This window comes from Leguminivora glycinivorella, chromosome 10, assembly GCF_023078275.1.
Source record: "Leguminivora glycinivorella isolate SPB_JAAS2020 chromosome 10, LegGlyc_1.1, whole genome shotgun sequence".
Classification (NCBI taxonomy): Eukaryota; Metazoa; Arthropoda; class Insecta; order Lepidoptera; family Tortricidae; genus Leguminivora; species Leguminivora glycinivorella.
The window spans coordinates 13,234,692-13,251,335 of NC_062980.1; the positions used below are offsets into that span (position 1 = coordinate 13,234,692).

The following is a 16,644-nucleotide window of genomic DNA, read 5'->3' on the forward strand; positions in this document are numbered from 1 at the left end:
GCCGAAGACCGGGCAAAGTGGAGAAGGCTGAGCAGGAAAGCGGACCCTGGCGCTAGGCCGGGAAAACGCTAGGTTGAAGAAGAAGAAGAATCGCAGCGAGACATTAAATTCCAAACTGAAGCAGGCCTACGTCACTCGCTCGCAGTCGCGCGTTAAGTAGTACCTACACGCTACCCGTTCAGTCGAATGAACAAGTGGCCGAGGGGTGCCGCGCCCCTGCCTGTGTAGTCGCGTGGCACATACCTACTATTCTTCTGAGCTTTACGTAAAACCTTATAAGTATTAGTTACATAAAGCGTAGGTATTTGTCGTTTTGCGGGCAAGTGAAGGATCTGTTACGTTAGTAACTTATTAATAATCTGTGACTGAAGAGTGAACTAGAGAAACAAAATAAGCTTCATATTTTCATAATTTCAGATATATAATATTGATGTCCTATGTACACAGGCAACACAGCGCTAGTAAAATAAATAGTGAGATACATACGTAAAAATATAAATGAATCATGCGGAAACCGATACGTTTTGTATACAAATACAGATATTGATATTCCGCAGGCAGTTGCCGCAAACAGTTTCCATTGTTGCATTTATTTTGTTCCAGTTGTCGAACTAACAAAAAAATTATTATTTAATAAAGTCTAAAGAAGGTAGATTAACTGTGGTTTTGATACGACAGACTTTCAATGAGTTAAGTAGACGTCACAGTTTCATAGAAGTTCGACGTTTTCAAATAAACATTGCATGGTATGTACCACTGCAGTGGTACCGAAGTCGATGTCAACTTATCTTGGTCGGACACTAAATTACAATATTATTGTAAGTACAAGTCATTAACTTTTGCTGGTTTCATGATGATTAGTACTTAAGCATGGCTTCTAGCCTCTCGGCGACTACCCTGACTAACATGTTGATAGGCATACAGTTTTGGAACTATCGACAGTTAAAATATAAAATTAAAGACTAGACAAATGAACGACAACTATCAGGCGGTACTGTTGCGGTATTGGCGGTACCAATAATACTTACATACTTTAATAGATAAATGAGTGCGCAAGTCACGACCTCCAGTTTGGTAAGTAAGTCACAATTAATCGACTACGATTCGAGACTGTTCCATAAAAATGTACAGTATGTAGGTACAACAAAGCCTCACCACAACAAAGGCCTTTAAATGTAACATATTCGCTGTAACCTTCAATATGCTTGGAAGGGTCAACGACATCAATGTATCAGGAGAAGGTTTAAAGAGGTTTCCGTCGTGTTTCCACAAATCTTACGGAACGTTGACCATAACTTAGCTTGCCAAGTTGTGGAGCCAACAGACTTTTGTGCCAGGTGAATCGATCGGTTGTACTCTATATTTTGCGATGCGGTAGTTTTTAGATGTTTGTCGACTAACAAATGTGAAGGCCAATTCTGCAATATGATTTTGATTATACGTGCATTTTTTTATCGGAAACAGTTAAAGTACGAGTATTAAGCTATTATGTGGTATCGTTGTGTTAAATTTAAGGCTTAAGCTATAATTTGGTCTTGTTCTTAAATAAACTCTAGAAAGAAACGCAACTACTCGTGATAGGGTAAACTCGCCTCATTCGGTGACACGCCTAATTCGGTGATACAAGCTTTGAAGCACTATTCCGAAAGACGATTTTTGGTTGTTTCACCGAATTAGGCGTGTCACCGTATGAGGCGAGTTTACCCTACCTAACCAATGTCCGAATATTTAACAAAACAGAATGATATTGTATTCATGGTTTGTATGATGGAAAGCTGTTTTGGAATTTGATGGGTTCAATTATGGTCCACACCACACAACAAGTAATTTAAGTTTATTGGTTGGGGACTGAAAATCAGCGCTCTCGCTGAGTCTCATCCATTTTACTGCACACACATCTGTAATTTTACTTACTAAGTTTTTATAAGTCCTTATATGTCCATTTTGTGCTGTGTTGGTAAATAAATATCTTTTTTTTATTTTTATTTTTTTTTAGTACGCGATGGGCTGCCAGCCTGTCACTACAATAAGTACAATAACACTTTGTTCGTTTCTTTCAACCCCTTGAAAAGGTTGGTACTGAAACTTAAGCAGTTTCATGGGCTCCGTTCTACTTCAGAGGGGCGATTTTTAAATCTCACTGTCACTAAAATACGGGTTGAAAACGGTGACTTGCCTATTATTTTCAGTGACAATTTTCAGAATTCGAACGCGTGAGACTCAAAAATCGGCCCGCAGTACTGGCGTTATGTACGTAATTGTGTAATATTTTCTTTTGCTTTGCCAATACATAAACCAATGTTATTAAACAATTTTCGTTAAACTAAAACTGCACTTTACGTACAAAAACGATAATCCAACACAAAGAGCATTTCGTCCCCGCATACGGCGTGTCGCTGTTTGCGAAGCCGGCGATACTGCGATCGACTGGCCTCATTGTGTGACGCACGGCGTTGTGGGGGAAATGTCATAGCCTGTGCTCGCTTTGTTTATCCGCGGTTTTTATGGAAGTGTGAAAGGCTTATTTTGTACAGGCCATCATAGGTACTATTGCAGGCTATGGTGACTTTTTGTGTTTATGAAATGACTGACGCGCTACATTTTACGCGATAATAAATGTTGATTAATAACCTAACCACAAAATTAAAATTTTGTAGTAGACCGATTTTCACGAAACATGGCTAAGAACACTCCCGACTTACTCAGCTTTCAGACAAAAAAAACTAAATCCAAATCGGTTCATCCGTTTGGGAGCTACGATGCCACAGACAGACACACACACAGACAGACACGTCAAACTTATAACACCCCGTCGTTTTTGCGTCGGGGGTTAAAAATTGGAACGAAAATCGGAATTCATCCTCCTTGCGTTATCCCGGCATTCGCCGCGGCTAATGGGAGCTTGGGTTCCGCTTTGAAAACTAACCCCATGATTTGGTATAAGCACTAGTTTTACGAAAGAGACTGCCGTCTGACCTCCCAACCCAAAGGATAACTATTAGGTAGTCCGGTTTCCTCACGATGTTTTCCTTCACCGAAAAGCGACTGGCAAATATCAAATGACATTTCGCACATAAGTTCCGAAAAACGCGACCTCCGGATTGAAAGTCGCACGCTATTACCACTGAGCCAAGCTTCTACGCGCAACGGAAATCGGAATTATTGGATTAATATTTATTTTGATCGTCATAGTCTTCAAGGAATATAGATTATTGTAAGGGTTTTCATGAGTGTGAAAGGCTTGTTTTACACTGTAGTTGGAGGTGGGTTTTTTGTTTTTGTTTTACTTACTTACTTCACTGGCTCAGCGACCCAAAAAGGATCTTGGCCTCCGACACAAGAGATCGCCACTCTGCCCTATCCTGCGCCACTTCACGCCAGTTGGGTACACCAAGTGCGGCCAGGTCTTTAAGGGCTTCCTCGCACCAGCGATATCTGGGACGCCCACGCGGACGTTTTCCACCCGGGCGTCCCACATATGCTCTTCTCACACCACGATCCTCTCCCATCCTTTCCATGTGGCCGAGCCAGCGGAGTCGTGTGGCTTTGATCTCGCCAATTATATTAGGCACCGCCATTAGCTCTTCCAGCTCTCTATTTCTTTGCTTTTGTTTTACGTTTATGAAATAACTAGCTTTTGCCCGCGGCTTCGCTCGCGTTAGAAAGAGACAAAAAGTAGCGTATGTTACTCTCCGTCCCTTCAAGTATCTCCACTTAGAAAATCACGACAATTCATCGCTCCGTTTTGCCGTGAAAGACGGACAAACAAACAGACACACACACTTTCCCATTTATAATATTAGTATGCGCGGTGTCGATGGCGTTTTACAAGTAAAGCTTGATTAGAACTTGGAACGAAAATCGGGCCAGAGGATCTGTTGTTCAGTTTTCAGTAGATTCTTCTAGGCATAATATTTAGGCTTCATTAAAGATGAGCCTCACTTAAAAACTGCGCTTTTTGGCACTTAGTTTTTTCTAGCCATCATTTAATTTATTGTGATCATTATCTCAGACACCTACACACATATGTCTCAAACATCTGTAACTTTAATATATAATCCAACTAAGTTAATTTAACTTAAAGTCAGACTTTTAACTTTTATTAACTGAAATAGACAACATACACTTAACAAAAAGCGATCAAGCCTACCGGTGGGGAAGCCGGGAGGTAACGTTTGTTGCACAAGTGATCGTCATAACGTCTATTCTCTAAAGGAACTATACATATTATACATTTTATCTCTTATTTATTTATATTATTTATATCTCTTATTTATATATATATTTGCACAACAATTTTTAACCCCCGACGCAAAAACGAAGGGGTGTTATAAGTTTGACGTGTCTGTCTGTCTGTCTATCTGTCTGTCTGTCTGTCTGTTTGTCTGTCTGTATGTGTGTGAGTCTGTCTGTGGCATCGTAGCTCCCGAACGGATGAACCGATTTAGATTTAGTTTTTTTTTGTCTGAAAGCTGAGTTAGTCGGGAATGTTCTTATTAGCCATGTTTCATGAAAATCGGTCCACTATGTCGCCGTCGGGGTTTTTTTCTAAATTTTAATTTTACACATAGTGCCATGAAGAGCTCACCTGATATTATCGGCTAAATTTATATTCCGAAGTCGTCACTAATATGCTTGCGTTGCAAAGATGCGAGCAATTTCTCATACGAATCTGAACAGAATAGATATTACCTTCTGCACCATAAGTCAGTTCAGTTCAAGCGTCTACTCCCATCATTCGTAATCGTTAACGAAGAAGGGCTATAACCATGAAATACGTATCCCGTAGTCTGATTTCCATTTATATGGCTTTCACTTAATAGAGTGACTCGATACGAGATAGATGAATGATAATAATGAATCTGTTATAGTAAGATCAAGTTAATTTGGCAACATTTTTGATAGGGCAGACATAGCCGAATTTAAGGAAATGTCATCGACTTATACGGGAGAGGGCGTTCGATAGCTAATTAATTAAAATGTAGAACTTTGCACCCAACTCTCAAAAAAATATAGTCGCCTGACTGCACAGGTTAATTTCCATACGTCATTAAGTATCTTATTGGGTGTCGATATGTTTTATGTATACATTTACATAATTTAATTGATATTATTTATTAATATTTATGTTCCATAAAGCTTATTACTTTAATTCTTGAATTATATTACAATTATAATAGTTACAATCCATCTTTTCAATTATCATTACTTCCAGAAAACGTTGTAAATGCTTAACGTAATGGCTGTAATTACCAGGAGCGGCTGGTCCGTACAATCCGATTCCCACCTAAAATTGATTACTAATATTACTATTTACTAATAAAGAACATACCTAATGTTAAGGTTAGTTCTTTTTGCTCAGTGTTGCCTAGCAGAAATTTTCACCAGCCGCCACTGGTAATTACCAATCATAATATCATAAACTACTACTTTCTAATTAAATATTCTCGAGCATAACTGGCATACTTGTCCGACCACCCGTAATATTCTCCACGCAAGTTGAAAAACTTTGTCTTTGCACGTGCATATCCAAGTTGGCAGTATGATATAATGGGAACGTCGCCAGGTAATTTTGCAGCGTTACTAGTTTTGTAACTGACTTTGTATAGCTACAAATTGTGTTTAAACTTAGGACACCGAGGTAGTAACATTGTACATATTGTTTTAAAAAACCTGTGCTTTGATTAATGAAATAATATTTACTCTTCCACTATTCATTGGAATACGGGCGTATTAACATGAAGTAAAAGCCAGAATATTATTTATGTATCTCTCAATCTACCATTTATCTATTTGAAACAAAATACCCGTAGGTATCACCTACTTAGAACGGGAGATGATCGAATTATCATGAGGGACCGAGTTTGGACAGACTGGTGGCCGCCCTGTACCCACAGTAGGCCCAGGTATCGCTGGGAAAACAGGATCCTACTGGTGGCTAACTTAGTTCTCGTTTCAGAGGCCAAATTCCATTTTGGATCACTGAGCCAAAAAAGTGGGTGTCAAAAGGGAGGGCGTAGAATGGCCTTTGGTGTTGGATTTTTTGGCTCCTCGCTTGCCTTTCAAAGTATGGGAACACCTTTGTTTCGTGATGGAAATTCCTTAAAAGCAAAGTATAATTTCTTATCAGAAGAAAATATTCGATTCCTTTTCATACTGAATAGGTAACTTTTAATTAAATTCACAATGTAGTCAGTACATTGTAAATTTCATTAAATGCTCTAACAAAAGAGCTTAAACTTTATTTGAATTCGCTCCCTGATGTCCAAATCAGTCAAAAAGCAATCTAAGACCCGTCAAGGACTTAAAGGGCTAAAGGTCAGACATTTAAATCTGCCCTAGTCAAACAAGGCGCAAACCGTATGAATCTGGACGAATTGACGGTACAATGGATAAAGTGACAGTTTTATTTATTGGAAATTCGAATTGTCTTTTTAATTTGGGTTTTATTCCAACTGAGGTATAAGTCAAATATCAACACAGCGACTGGAAAATTCGCTCTTGATTGTAGAAAAAGTGATGAGATAGTATTTTAATCACATGGTTAAGGTAAGCTGATGCAATCTTATTATTGTACCGATACCGGTACCGAACGATAATTAAAAAGGTTAAGTTTATACTAACGCCACTATGGGTAAAAATGTGTGTTTTTTTAAGTAGTCACATTACTGTATTTGTTCTTTATTTTTTTATATTTTTTTTATGGGATAGCAGGCAAACGAGCAGATAGGTAAGCGATCACTGCCGCCCATGGATACCAGAAACACCAGAGGTGTTGGAGGTGCGTTGCCGGCCTTTAAGATGGGTGTTTATTATAGGTATTATGGCATCCTTGTACATTAATATTTATTTTTGTGTAATCCTATATGAAATAAGATGGCAGATAAGTACAAAACTTGTTGTAATTTTTTTTTCTTTGTTTATAACGAAATAAAAATAATAAAAAAATCTTAATGTTAATATTTTTTTTTAGTAAGTGTATTAAAAAAAATTGAGTTTACTCGGGAGCAATTTGTTTAACCCTTGTTTAGCTCAAAATTTCCTGTAGTGCCTTGAAATAGTCTCGGCGCTAAAGATTCCACTTTTGGAACCAAAAGCTAAACTCTTGGTTCGATTTCTGAATATTTTTCTTGCTCGAGTAGGTTTCAATTAGCCTACGAGTCGGTCAAAGATGCCTCGGTGCCTCGAGAATTATGAGCAGGTACCGCCATGACCGGTACCTACCTAAATCTCACACGGCTCGATTTGAACTGACTGTAAGATACATCAAATACTTACCCCCTTATTCATAAACGTACACTAAAGTTATCAAACCGATAAAGTTCATTTGTCCCTTTCCGAAGTATTGGTGTGATAGAAAGGGACAAACGAACGTTTATGAATAAGGGGGTTACTATTTAGCTTTACATGCGGATACGGATCAGATACGTCAGTGTCAAAGTTGCCATATCATAAAATGTCACTTTTGACACTGAAATATCCGCTCCATAACGGATCTAGATCTTACATTTGACGAATATTATAGTTTCATTAATGCCGCAAGCCTCGATTAAATAAACTGTGAGCTGGACCGCCGGACGGGTTTCTTAGGGTCACTTGCACCACCGAAAATGGAGGGTTGACCCCAGGTTAACCCACCATTTTATATGGAATTTGACAGTTGACAGGCCCACTAACCTTGAATTAAGCGGGTAGTGCAAGTGGCCCTCAGAAGAACGTAGTATCTCATCTCTCATTACTATCAACAACGCACTTACAACTCTTCTTCTATTGTCTCAACTTCTATTGTACCAAAGCTGTAAGAACCTCTTTTTGACACATGACAGCGTCCACAAAACGTAAACTCGCGCAACCTAATGAAATTTTATATAAATTCCTGTAATAATATTTAAAAAAAATCAAGTACTTAAAAACAATATTTTGCTTACTTTAAACATAATCTAACACATGTTACATTTTTACGGATCTTCGTTAGTGAGTATTTTACGATATTAATTTATCACGCAGGATTTACTTATTATGACATATATCATTCATTTTTATTTTTAAACTAGTGCTGTGCCAGAGTCTGTCATTTCGATTCAAATTACATTTCAGTAAGTTGATAGAAATCGTATACATATTTGTTTAAGCGCCTCCTTGTACATAGGGCCTAATCGATTCAACCAATTCGAAATTAATCGTTAGATTTGGCAAACGATACGTCTTAGCCACATCGCAACATACTTCAAACTAAATGTGTCAAAAATGTGAACTTACAAATCCGGGACATAGTGTTGCAATACTAGTGGGTGTCCATGAGCTTTAACCATCAAGCAAGACGCCTGCACATTTGCCGCTCAATAGCTCATCATCATCCTCCTTGCGTTATCCCGGCATTTACCACGGCTCATGGGAGCCTGGAGCCCGCATTGACAACTAACCCCAAGATTTGGCGTATTGGGTACTAGTATTTATGTATCCCTTAAAGCTCGCCTTTGTACATAACCATTATAACTATTCACTGTACTTGTAATTTGTTCTGTGCAATAAAGTGTTTACCACTACTACTAGTTTACGAAAGCGACTGCCATCTTACCTTCCAACCCGAAGGGTAAACTAATAGACCTTATTGGAATTAGTCCGGTTTCCTCGCGATGTTTTCCTTCACCGAAAAGCAACTGGCAAATATCAAATGACATGTCGCACATAAGTTCCGAAAAACTCATTATTGCGAGCCGGGGTTCGAACCCGCAACCTCCGGAACGAAAGTCGCTCGTACTTACCACTAGGCTACCAGCGCTTCACATTTGCCGTTCATATCACGAAAAAAATGTCACCTTTAACGCCAAGTTCAATTGAGCAACCTATATTAGTTGAACTTCTCAAGTTAAATTATCTGATTTATGAATTAAATATAAAGTTTTTAAAATTGTTAGTTAAAAAAACATAAGCTATTTAAGTAAGTATCGCAATAATCTTCAACTATTTTTGTTTTGTATACGTACACAAATACATATAAACATTAAATAAATGTCATATACAAAGAAAAAGTGACCAAGGCCTCCACAAATACAAATACAAATTAAAATATTTTCAAATGAGAATAATTTAATTTGTTCTAAGACAAATACATATAACTTTCTATATGTAATACGGCTAAGCTCCTTCGTATTGTATGTGGGAGCTTCATAATCCTTACGCAGACCTTTTGTTATTTTTGTTTTCACTAAGAATATAAATATGTAGGTGTTACCTTTAGAAATTTATTTCAGCAAAAATAAGTGATTATTAGTGTATTACAAAGTATGGGAATCTTCAAAAAGGAGTCTACAAGTTTCTAATGGGTCGGCAACGCGCATGTGATACCCCTTAAGTTGCAGGCGTCCATAGGTTACAGAGACCGCTTCCCATTAGGCGCACCGTGTACCTGTTTGCCACCGACGTGGTATAAAACAATCTTAATCTTTTTAATTCTTTATAAACATGAACTCCAAGGAATCCATTGATAGGAAATAGTGTTCGAATTTCCGACACCTGGTTTCAACGCCGAAACCCTTTTGACTTAGCCACCTGAGCTTACTGCATTTAGCCATTTATATATAAGTAATATATGTACATATATCATATTTGGATCTATATCTATATACGTTGATCAACATCTTCAAAGTTTATACATAATATTTCGTGTTGGTATATATTTAAGAAAAGTTCTGAAAAAGTTCCGAAGCAAACAAAAGCTTTCGCTGTTAGAATAGTTTCATGACTATAATTATTCATTTTGCTGGCCAAAACTAACAAATGTAAAACACTACTTAATTATTCACGTTGATTGATTTTCTACCCTCAAAATGCATCAAAGAACCTATTTGTAACCTGTAATTTGAAACATAGGTTTAACAGAAAGCAATTACAACAAATTAAAGCGCGATATAATAAATTAGTTACCTCACAGTCGAAACTGAATTAGTGGAAATAGAAATTCCATGTTGGCACTCGCAATTCAATCGTCTGTTATTAATTACTGCCACTAACACAAGCAAACGTCACATGGATTACAACATACCAGATATTCGTTCATTAAACACACCGCTTCACGAGCACGACACCCGCTCAAAGCCGTCCTTCAGTCATTTGTATCATTAATACATCAATGTTCAAAAATTAAGTCTGTACAAAACTGTCTGTTTCGTGAACAAAGGATGTCATCTTTTAACGTACCGTCTACACTTTTTTATGAGTGACATTCACAAAGGGTCCTTTTATTCACATCTAACAAAAAATAACAAAACGCCACGAACCGTCGCCGGCGCTTTTGTCCGATAGCGTAGGCGGAACAGAATGTGCGATCGTCTTTGCTACGGCGTAGCGCGTCTCGGTGCCGCTACGGGCGGCTCGCTACTGGCGGGGGCTACAACGGCCCGCACCGTCCGCGCACACAGCCGCAGCGAGCTCGCGAGCTCGTCCGTACCCGACTCACGCACACACACACACCCATTACAACAACTCGCGAGAGGAAGCGGGAAAGTAGCATTTTTGGACTCGTAAATGATGTACACACTAAGGATGATTTACCCACACACACGCGTGTCCAAAGCACAAGTTTGTTCATGCCCATACACATAGAAGCGATTTAAACTTGTAATCCCTAACGATGATTTGAATTTAAGGGATTTTGTTTACCCTAGAACTTTGGGTATTCCGTCGGTTAATACGATACGTGTATCCACTTGGAGATTATCGGTCGACGCAACCTTCATTTTCGTGTCCGCCTAAACACGAGAACGAATTTATATTTCTTAGAAATTGTATCCAATTAGACTATCCTGAAATTGTTTCCTGCAAAGGTTAAGTTCTTCTGATTGGTCGCGGCGGAAGACGTGGGATTATCCAGGCTCCATCTACAATATTGCAGGCTTATACAATATCAGCAGGGCGCTAATAGCACTCGGACTTAGATTCCCTTCCTATCTTCGAATAATAGACCAAACTTGTGATAGCCTACTCAGATAGGTAAGGTTAGGTATAAACTAAGGATTCAATTCAATACTGTAACCATTTTACAAGTCATACAAGTTTTTTTATATACTTGACATAATTATCTAAACTTATTTTGTAAAACAATTTACGAAAAAAAATAATTGTAGTTACACGTAGCTCAGTTATGTAGGTATATTTTCATGTAGTTATATGTATATCTACACATATTAATATGATGTTTTGAAATGCGAAGGTAGGTTTATTGTTTCAGAGTGGTTTTAGTGGCGAATTTTTATCATTGTGCAAGTTATAACATTTAACTTACGTTTTTCGCGCAAATCCATACGCGATCTCGCGCAATATGACCTTAGTCACCAGACCCTTTAGCACAACTTGTTTTGTCGCGCGTGAGTCCATACTTGAAGTCGCGCTTGATGTATGGCCTCGCGCGCCACAACGCAAGTTGTGCTAAAGGGTCTGGCCTTGCTTTTTTTATAATTTTATTATTGTTAGTCCTTTAGCTCAAGTTGATAATAACATCTTCTGTTGCCGAAACTTGCCTACTTGTCCTCAACAAAGTTAATAACCCAACTCTCGCATTGATGTTAATCTTCCATAATCATTAACAAGTAATAGTAAACATAGTTAAAGTAAAACTTTATTTTATACCTAAAAACACACGTTTCTGCGCCTTAATGAAAAAACTTTCTCCGTTTCAATTATACTCCCTTCAAAGAATGTAATTTTCGACGTTAACGAGCTTAATTTTATCGAAAATTAATTGCGACATCTTCATTGAAAAGTTTTCACAACTTTAGTATCTGAAATTTGGAATAAAACTTTCCACAATGCAGTGCCGGTTTAAGGAATATGAGAGTGTACCTTTCGACCTCGTTTAGGAGTTAAAGTTTGAAGACTTACAGCGCGCGTGTGAAGGAATTGGTGAACAAATGAAAACATCATAACCATAATATCCAGTAACCACAAAATTAAAATTTTGAAAAAACCCCCGATTGCGACATAGTGGACCGATTTTCATGAAACATGGCTAAGAACACTCCCGACTAACTCAGCTTTCAAACAAAAAGAAACTAAATCTTAATCGGTTTATCCGTTCGGGAGCTACGATGCCACAGACAGACACACACACAGACAGACTGACAGACAGACAAACAGACAGACAGACACGTCAAACTTATAACACCCCGTCAGCCGTCAGGCCAAAAGCCCCGACGCAAAAATCTTTAAAAAGCAGATAATGGCTGGAACAATTTTGATCCAAAATTTTGAAACCATCGCTAGAAATAAAAAAAATCTCTCTCTTTAGAAAACCGCATGCAATCGGTTCACCCGTTTATGAGCTACGATGCGACAGACAAACGCATAGACATAGCGGTCAAACATAACACACACCTTTTTGCGTCGGGGGTTAAAAATAAAGATTACATTACGCTCGTAATATTCATGTTCCACTCTAAAAGATACTTACGCTAGAATGGGACAGGATGGGTTGGGACGGGACGATGTGTCACTTTCTATAGAAAGTGTCATGTGATCTCCGTTCCACTTAAAAAATCTCCAAACATCCACCCGTGGCCCGCTCTAGTTGAGTGATCCCCTTAAGGCCGTTTTCACATTATCCGATCCGATGTCGGATGTCGGAAAGATTTCAATAGAAAAAAATCCAAGATGGCGCCTGTAACGTATGGGATATCGGTCCGACACCCGATATCGGATCGGATAATGTGAAAACGCACTAAGTCGGCCCGTGTGTATTAGTTTAGAGCAAAGAGGATCGAGTATTATAGAGAGTTACTGTCAAAGTTAAATGTGTAATCACAGTGCTTAGACTGCCATCTCTCGACACCGGATTAAAACTTTTGAACCTCAGTTTTGACAATTTGGCCCAAATTCTTAGCTTGATATGTGTTAAAATGTCAAATATTAATATAAGCGCCATCTAGCCGAGCGCCGGGCCCCAAAGGTGTACCGCCATCTAGGTCATCGTACCTTTTTCTGTATGGTTTTGAGGTACGTTTTTTCTTAAACTTTCGCTGTCTATACGGAGTTACATATGTCTTTGGTTTAGAGTAAAATGTGGCGTAGACGTTGAAATTTTACATGTTTTATGAATTTTGTTGCAAAAAGTCAAGAAATCAAGTAATTTATTTACTTTCGTGTAGTACATTGGGTAAGGGCATGGCAATTCTTAAAAGTAACTTATACTAACTTACACTAATATTTTTGTTTTACACTAGGTAACCACTATAACTAAGTCCATACTTTGATGGTACAAATATTCAAAAGTAATTGTAACACACCCGCTACGTTGATGTTACAATTGCGTCTTCGTTTGTCCCTTTCCAACGTATTGGTGTGATAGAAAGGGACAAACGAACTTTATCGGCTTGATAACTTTAGTGAACGTTTATGAATAAGAAGGCAAGTGAAATGCTCTTGAGTAGATGTCAGTCTTAGTACACCATAAAGTAAATAATATACGTACATACACATAATATGTGGACGTATCTTTAGAAATTCTCAGCTAAAACAAATTTTCTCTCCAATTATGTGCTGGATTCTCGCTAGCTAACTTACTTTAATTACAAACTCTGTTTTGCTCTGTTAAATAACAAACAATACAGCACGAGTTTGTTTTATACATTATTACGAGTACGAGAGTACGGGATCATTATTTAGCAGTACAAATATTCATACAGAGTAAAATCGGCAACACGTAGAAATCATGACAATCTAAAGAAAAAATAGAAGTTAAAGTAAAAATCATAATTTATAGGTAAATTTTACTAGCCAGCTTAAGCTTAAAGCTTCAAGTTAAAATTTGTAGGAAATACTTTGCACTCTTGTGGATAAAATGCAATTTTGCTATCTGTTTTCGAATAACAAACCTTTACCTTTGGTTGGTCTTGGTGTGGTGAAAAAGTAAGATAGATGCACAAAACCACCATGTCAAATGAGCCACCATCATCCTCCTTGCGTTATCCCGGAATTTGCTACCGCTCATGGGAGACTGGGATCCGCTTTTGACAACTAATCCCAGGATATCACTACCATCTGACCTTCCAACCCGAAGGATAACTAGGTCTTATTAGAATTAGTCCGGTTTCCAAACCAAATGTCGATTTTAAAAAGTTTCATTTTTAGGCGCCCGCTATTCAATTTCGTTTAGTCCTCGAGAGTCCAATAAAACTGCATTTCATTGCACTTCTGGACTATTCACAATTCGAGCCAGGCATTAGCGGTAGATCGCTCTTTTAGCCTATGGACTTAAAAGGATCAGTCTCTGTCCTAGTTTCATGGTAGATACTGCTTTTACATTTAGAAGCAGCATAGCACTCAAACTGATCGAAAGATCGAGCCGTAACGAAAAATGTAAGCTGATCTTGCATCAAGAAATGCAGTCGCATATCTACATTTTTAAAATAGTTAAGTTGACACAAACTACGACATGTATTCTCAAACGAGGTTGGCAGAGCATATGAAACTGCTCAAGTTTCGGTGCCACTAATGGCAATTAAGGGGTTAAAAAAAACTTGATTGTGATATTGCAGTGACAGACTGCCAGCCCAGCACCCACGTGACAATGGAACCAATATCACATAGTCGACTTCTACGATACCGACGAGAAGAAAGGGGCTGGTGAAATTCTCAACCCGTCATCATAAAGGACAGGGTAAATGGTTATACATAAATGTACTTATTTCACTGCAGTTCCTGTATATTTTCCCGTAAAAAATATATAGCGTATTATGAATTTACAGTTCATCCCGACGTTTCGAACACTTTACAGCATTCGTAGTCAATGGGTGACTGAGGAAAATTATAATGAACCATCATCATGAAAACTTACAATAAAAACCCTTTTTTATCTTTATCTTTATATCAATTGTATTTTTCCGAACTCAATTCTTCTTTGAGTCCAATCCTAAAGTTTGTGTGGAAGTGCTTTCAAAGGTAGAATACGATAGAATGACGTCGTTTAGCGAGAAAGAAAACGCGATTAAATTAAATTTCCTGCACTAGGAAGTTTCAAAGGGTCCGATCGCCGCAATATCTTAAGCTGGGTGAGGTCCGGTGTTTCCTCTTCAGCTTTTCGCAGAGCTCACTTCAACGGATAATTTGAAGAGAGTTCGAAGGAAAATATTCTTAGATTCTATAGCTTTTAGAGCGGATTTGAAAACACGGGGCGTTTTAGCTCTTAGAGCTTGGTTGAAATATTTTAAGGCAAAGGTCTTTGCTATTAGGCAATCGTGTACTGCAGCGAGTTGATAGTTCGATTAAAATGTAAAGAAATAAGATAGGTATTTGTTGTAATAAAACTTAACCTATTACTCCTTTGTCTCAAGAACAATACACCAAAACAGGTGCAACTCAGCAGGTAGCTGATAACTAAGTTAGCCATGGCGCTGGTTTTTAAAAAAAAAATGAGAAATGAAAAAATATAACAATATTTAATCGCACAATCAAAATAAGGTTTTCAAAATAAGTGTGAAAAATTGCTAGTAGCTATTATATTCAAATTAAATAAATCATATAATAAATTTCTTTGTAAGCGTCTATTTCTTCTCAAATGCATGGCAGTGTTACTAATTTTCCTTCCGCCCGGGGTCGTTTCTTTGGCAAGGTCTTTGTGTCATCTAATGCAACTTTGTGCATATTAAATGCACAGTCTTTATGGCTACACAAAATTTGTCACGGGTTATTATTTGTCTAATTTATTGACGGCTCATTCGATTAACGCTTTTAAGATAGCAATGCAGTTTAATCATTCATAGTAAATGTACAATATTATGTAACACATGCTAATATGGGAGAATACAGTATTTTTTTACAACCATAAAAATCTATATTTTTATTGATTTACTCCAGAGGAAATGAATTAGTAACGCTGATTTTCTATAATATTACAACCATTTTTCGTTTATGAACCAACATTTACAAAAATCTCACGCATACTTACTTAAATAGGTACTTAGTTCAAATAATACTCTGCCCATAATGTAGGTAATAAACATCTGTAACGCTCATATTTATAACGTGAGGAATAAAGTGAATCCGATCATATTTTTAACTTCGCAAGACTTAAACAAGTATGGAATACCCCGCCATAAATTGCAGTTCCAACTTGATAATTTGTAAACTGTTTGCACTGACAAGTCTAGTCAGATTATAAGCTCTTAAATACAACTGAGCCATTGGTTAGCCAAACTGCAGTGCAACTTGCCCAGTGTTTCTTGCGAACAGGGTATCTAGCCAACGTCAAATCGCTTACGCTTCGTAGCTAGCTCTTCCTATCGCTCTCTGTAGTAACGCAACAGAGCCAGACTGCGTTTCGATCAACTTGTAGCATCAATGATTGTCATTTTGGCTAGGCGGGCAACAAGCTAAGCATAATAAATCTTTCTTACTGTCATTGAAATTTAGTTCGCGCGAGGGACCAGTACAATGGCAAAGCCTTCGATAAATCATTTACAAGTATTTTGTTTGTGTACGAATACGTTCTATGTTATGTTGAGGGCTTTGGGAAATATTTCTTGCAATTAGTGCTACATATGCCAATGATTTGTGCCCTTACTATGATAAATATCAATTTTCGACCGTTTAGGATATAAAGTCCGCTTCAATTTTGTCTAGGGCGTTTTACCGCAATATAAGTATAAAATA

At 37.8% G+C, this 16,644-nt stretch overlaps 1 protein-coding gene across 2 annotated transcripts in view; it reads right to left on the reverse strand.

Annotated features, from left to right (window-relative positions):
- The window catches only part of LOC125230562, a 107,472-nt gene extending 97,127 nt beyond the window's left edge, over window positions 1–10,345 (reverse strand). The window contains exon 1 of one of the 2 annotated variants that reach the window (XM_048135754.1): window positions 10,046–10,345. The gene's annotated coding sequence lies outside the window, so the exon portion shown is untranslated. Of the gene's footprint in view, window positions 1–9,927 lie in introns of both variants that reach the window. The other variant, XM_048135753.1, reaches the window with a different exon arrangement.
- Between the last annotated feature and the right edge of the window lie 6,299 nt (window positions 10,346–16,644).